The following is a 6602-nucleotide window of genomic DNA, read 5'->3' on the forward strand; positions in this document are numbered from 1 at the left end:
TATGAAATGGCAATTTTAGCTATTTCCAATGAAGCTACTATGATCATTGTGTCCAGAATTTATGTGGACACAAATTTTCATTTCTCTGGGATAAATTTCCAGGATCACCATTGCTGGGTTGTATAATAAGAGAGTATTTAGTTTTCTATGAAATTGCCATATTATTTTCCAGAGTGGCTGTACTATTTTACACTCCCACTAGTAATGGGAATCACTTTTAGTCTTCACCTCCTTGCCAGTAATTGGTATAGGTTTCTTTCTTTTTTTGAAAGATCAGAAACTTCTTACTACTTTCCGTTTTTTCCTCCTTATGTAAATTCAATATTCTACATAGGTGTGTGTACACACACACACACACACACACACATACACACACAGATATATGTTCAAAACATAACAACAGGGCAAATATCTGTTAGCACACTATCCAATTTAAAAACTAGAGCATTACTGTATCCAATTTCACTCCTTTGCCTTCCCCACCAAGAGAATAATCATACTCCTGACAGTATATACCAGTTCTCTGGGGAAGAGCTCTAATTTACAGTACTTGTTCATTTCTGGGATGTAAATACTCCCACATGACTGATTTCAAGATGCCAAGCTGAAGTAACTGAGTGTGGAGCTAGGAAGAGATGGACAGAATCAGCTCTTACCAGACTGGACAATCCTGTCCCAGCACCACTTTCCTGAATTTAGCATTAATATTTATCATCCTAGGAAGAAACACACATATGTAATATATAATATGTATATATTATATACATATATAATCAGTTCAGTTCAATTCAGTCTCTCAGTCATATCTGACTCTTTGTGACCCCATGAATCATAACACGCCAGGCCTCCCTGTCCATCACCAGCTCCCAGAGTTTACTCAGCCTCATGCCCATCGAGTCGGTGATGCCATCCAGCCATCTCATCCTCTGCCGTCCCCTTCTCCTCCTGCCCCCAATCCCTCCCAGCATCAGGGTCTTTTCCAATGAGTCAACTTTGCATGAGGTGGCCAAAGTACTGGAGTTTCAGCTTCAGCATCAGTCCTTCCAATGAACACCATAGTGGTAGGCTAAATAATGAACCCCCAAGATAGCCTAATCTTGTGACTGTCATCTTACATGGTTAAGACTTTCCCAGTGTGGTTAAATTAAGGATCTTGAGATGGGGAGATCAGCTGGGATTATCCAGGTTGGCCCTGGATACAATCACAAGTGTCCTGATAGAATGAAGGCAGAGAGAGCTTTGACTGGAGGAGAGGAGAAAGCAGTGTGACCTTGGAGGCAGACACTGGAGTGATGTGGCTAAGGGATACTGGCAGCCACAATAAGCTGGGGAAGCAAGGGACCATATCTTCCCTAGGGCCATCAGAGGAAGCACAGCCCTGCTGACACCTTGATTTTAGACCAGAGAGACTGATTTCAGACTTCTGGCCTCCAGGACTGTGAGAAAATGACAATCTGTTATTGTAAGCCACCGAGTTTGTGGTCATTGTTACAACAGCCAGAGGAAATGAATACACACACAAAACATTTTACACATATGTACTAGGCTGAGTGCCAAAGAGCTGATGCTTTTGAACTGTGGTGCTGGAGAAGACTCTGGAGAGTCCCTTGGACTGCAAGGAGATCAAACCAGTCAGTCTTAAAGGAAATCAATCCTGACTAATGCTGAAGCTCCAATACTTTGGCCATCTGATGCGAAGAGCCAGCTCGTTGGAAAAGACCCTGATGTTGGGAAAGACTGAAGGCAGGAGGAGGAGGCTGAGATGCTTGGATGGCATCACCGACTCAGTGGACATGAGTTTGAGCAAATTCTGGGAGACAGTGAAGGACAGGGAAGACTGGCGTGCTGCAGTTCATGGGGTTACAAAGGGTCAGACATGATTTAGCAACTGAATAACAACAACGAGTAAAATATCTAGTTCATTTTAGTTAGATTTTATTTTTATAAATTTGCTATATTATTATACATGTAGGTTCTAGGAATTATATTTTATTTACTCAACATTGTTTCTATGACTCACCTATTTTATTGCATAGCTGTAATTCATTTTTTTCATTGCTGGGTAATATTCTATTATGTCTTGCCCCATTCTCAGTAGTATTCTGTTAGATATCTTTTATCAGATTAAAGATGACTGTTTTTTTTTCCCTGAACTGAATTCATATCTAAGCTGTCACATTGCCTGTGTTTTTTTATTCCAAATATTGGGTAAGGCAACATTGTGGAAGATAACAGGTTGGAATGAAGGCTAGGAGGTTATGAGATTCCAGTTACTCCACCAAGAGTAAATGTGAGTGAGTCATTTCATCAAGAGCGAGGACGAGCTGGGTAAGGAAAACTGCGGTGTGGTGAAAGCAGGGTCTCTCCTTGGCCACCTGCAGATGTGCTCAACCAGGGGAGAAAGGATGCCTATTCTGCTCCCCACCCTGGCCCACCCCCACCCCACACACCACTGTAAGGAATGGGATGTGAGGAGGCAGGGCTGGGCTGGTAGAGGAGTGGACAGGTGTGGATAGAAAGCTGACCCAACATACAGTGGCTCACCAATGCGAAGATGACCCATCACATGAAAATCAGGAATAAGATGACCTCAAAAAGACTTCTGAATTCTAGAGAGACACAGGACCCCTGCTTCCATGAATATCCAGGAAGATCCAAGGCATGAAAGAACGAAGGATGACACAGCCTGGGATGAAACTGGTGAGTGTCAATGAGCCATTTCTTCATTCTTCCTTCAAAGGTTTGTCCTGGACAAGTCCCGCTTGACTGGCAGGTGAATCAGTTCACAAACCAGCGAGCCATCATCCCAGCTCTAACTATGAAGCCACCCATTTCTTTACCATCACCACATCTGTGAGCTCTTTCTTCAGTCGCCATTAAAATGATCCCTTGCATGAGAACCATAGCATTTACGGATGATTTCAGGGGGACAAATTTTGCACAACAGCCCAAGCAACTGAAAAATTCACTTTTTCAAATTAATGAAAAAAATCTGTGTTTTCAGATGAATGTCCTCACAGGTTTTCAGCGAGGAATTGCTGAATCACGGGCAGGTGCATTTCTTATTTTGAAATAACTGCTTTTACCTTGGGGCTTCACCATACGGTAGCCCACGAATCCCTAAGCACTTTATATGGGGCACACAGCTCTTTACCTCTCCAGAGGCAGAGCCCCTGGTGGGGACAGAACCCTTGGCTGGGCAGGTCAGCCGGGCAGGATCCACATGCGCCAGCATCAGGCACATCAGCTCCTGGGCCAAGGCTTGCTCCTGGTCACCCTTACAGCACCATCTCTGGCGCTGGCGAGCTGGCTGAGCTCATCCCTCACCATCATCCTTGCTGTATATTCAGAGGCAACTTTCAACTGTTTAACATCTAGTCCTCCAGTCTGAGGATGACTTAAATTTTTTCCTTCACTCTTCTCCACTGCTTGCCTTTTGGCCATTAATTTCTCATGTGCTGTATGCAGGAGACTGGGTAAAAATCTGGGGGATGATTTGGGACGAAGAAAAGTAAAAGAAAAGTGTCGTTGTCGTTTAGTCTCTAAGTTGTGTCCAACTCCTTTGTGACCCCATGGACTGTAGCCCACCGGGTTCTTCCGTCCATGCAATTTCCCAGGCAAGAATACTGGAGAGGGTTGCCATTCCCTTCTCCAGGTGATCTTCCTGACCCAGGGATCAAACCCACATCTCCTGCATTGGCAGGTGGATTCTTCACCACTGAGCCACCTGAGAAGCCATAAAAGAAAGGTAGTCTTCATCATTTAGATTATTCTTAGCCCTCATCATTTAGGAACCATCTAGAAGGGTCTGTATGATACAACCTCCTACTTGTGAGTTATTCATTAGCCTTTTTCTCCAGAGTCTGGTGAGGAATTCCAACTAGCTAGAGTGCATTGAGGTTATATTCTCCTGCTTCCACATCCAAAATTCTCTCTCCTTTACAGTGTATCCTATTTTTTTAGAGATGAAATTGAAGACACATTTGCCATCAGTGGTTCAGTAGGACATTCAACAGGGTCCTCCTGGTTCTTGTTGTCATGAATGGACAGATGGTAACTCTCGAGGTGTTTGCCAAAACCTGTCAGCAGCCTTATTTCCATAATCATGTACTAACACAAAAAACTCACTTGCAAGGCAATGTCTAATGCCTTTAGTAGCAACACTAAGATTGGCTGTGTCACCAAAAGCTCCCAACGTTTGTAGATCTACTCAAAATCAATGACTCTCTTTACAAAGCCCAAAGGCAAACATCAAACCATCCAAAATCAATAGAGAAGAGTGATAGACAAGGAAATAGAACTGGGTAGCACCAAGGAGAAAGAAATAACAAAGCCAAAGGTTATGGGGTGATTGCTTTCTAATTTGTCTTTATAAAAGGGAAAAAGAATCAAATGAAAAATTGGCAAGTCACAGAGTGAAAATGTCAGAAACATTTTATATTCTAAGTCTTTGCCACACACTGTCTTGCACAATGTGAGGGGAAGTGAGGTTGAAATTGAGAATATTTTTGCAAGTCTGAGCCAGCCAGGAAGCCAGGGGAAAATGCTCTTAAATTTGGGAAAATTACAGGCCTGCTATTTGACATTAGTTGGAGAAAAACATCAAACCTCAGAACTCATTCTGAGAACTTCAACCAGAGAAGTACTTCAAGTGCTGTGTTTGATCCTGGGAGGTGAATCCCTCTAGGACTTGGTAGAGGCCTTTGGGGAGGCCCCTGCCAGAGGGGGATGGGTAAAGGGGGCTCACATTTTTGCTAAACAGTCTTCTAAATGTGCACAAGAATAATAACATAGAGACCCTGACTCGGGACTGGGCCTGGAAAGAATATATAAGCTGGCTGGAGCCCTGAGGCCTAGGTCCAACATCACAGTAAAATTAACAATAAATAAGCTCATTATTTTGAAAAAGCAAAGTGGTGAAGACATAAGCTTTATCTGATAATAAAACATGTTATCAAAATATAATAAGCAAAACTGTGTGGTACTGACATATGAATAGTCATAAAGTTCAATAAAACGTTCTTGAAAGTCCACAAACGGACTCAAATACAAACAGAGATTCAGTGTAAGGGACTCAGTTGGCATTTCAAATCAGGAAAGAAAACTGGCTCACTTTAAAAAAGATGTTGAAATAACCGGGTAGTCACCCAAACAAAGACAAAATAAATTCTAGATAAAACGAAAGGCTTAAAAGAACCATACAATTACTAGAAGAAATACAGATGGCTTTTAGTTTTATAATATAGGAGTACAGAAGGCCTAAATATGACACAAGGCTTTGAAACCATAAAAAACAAGATTGGCAGATTTGACTACGTGAGAAGAAACAGTTTCTGCATGGTGAATCCTCTGCATAAGCAAAGTTTAAAAAATTAAAAACAAAATACAGGGGAAAATGCAATTAAAATTACAAGCACAGGGTAAAATCCTCTAATATATAAAAGCTCTTACAAATCAGTAAAAAAAAATGACTGACAGCTCAGGCTCACTCATATTTGTATTATAAGAAAGGCAAACTAAAACTATAATAAAATACTATTTCACTTAGATTGGCAAAGATAAAAAAAATTGATAAGGGCTCTGGAAAAGCAGGCACTCTCTTATTGTTGGTGGTAATGTAGATTTGTTCAAGTTTCTAAAAGTCCATTGGAAAGCACTATTCAAATTGCATATAACTAAACCAGAAATTTCACTCTTAGGGCCTTAATATACAGCTATTCTTGCACATATGTGGAATAAAGTATGTTCAAGGATGTTATTTATAACATTATTTATAATAGGAAAAAAACTGAAAGCCTTACGGTCTATCAGTGAGTGGCAGGTGAAATAAATTTTTTTTTCTTTTTTTTTTTTTTTTTTAATAAATTTTATTGTACTCAGTCAATGGAAAACAATGTAGGCCTTGAAAGAATAAGGGAACTCTCAATAAACCAGTATGGAAGAGTGTCTAAGATTTTTGAATGAAAAATAATCAAGGTGCAAAGTATTCTGTGTGTATGTATAAACTATATTCACATATACACTTATAAATCCATAATTTATTTTTAGAAGGGCAAACAAGAGATTGGTAACAGTGGGTTGGGGTGGGAATGAAGACTTATCTTTCACTGTATGCCTTTTTGTACCTTTGACATTTGTACCATGAACATGAATTACCTATTCAAAAATATTTAATTTTGAAATCACGCTGTTTTGAATGACATAAGATTTGAATGTCATGACCATGCATGCACTGAAAGAGTAAATGTTAAGATAGTTAACTCTTCTCAAAATTAAGACGTTTGAGAACATACAAACAAAATATCTGTTTCTTTCTATTCAGAACATGACTGTATGATTTTGTTAGTTGAACTAGAAGAATAAACAAGTGAAATAATTTTTTTTTAAAGAAGAGACAGCATGTTACAATAGCTAAAAGAATAGTCTTTGGACTCCTACAGGCCTGGGTTTGAATCCTAGCTCTGCCACTTACTAGCTTGTGATTCTGAGTAAGGGCAAATTTCCCTGAACCTCTCAAAAAACTTCATAAAACCTACTTCATATGAGTATCGGGAGGATTAAGTGCTATAATCCAAGTGAAGATCTTAGTCCTACATCTGGAT

Source organism: Muntiacus reevesi, chromosome 7 (assembly GCF_963930625.1).
Source record: "Muntiacus reevesi chromosome 7, mMunRee1.1, whole genome shotgun sequence".
Taxonomy (NCBI): domain Eukaryota; kingdom Metazoa; phylum Chordata; class Mammalia; order Artiodactyla; family Cervidae; genus Muntiacus; species Muntiacus reevesi.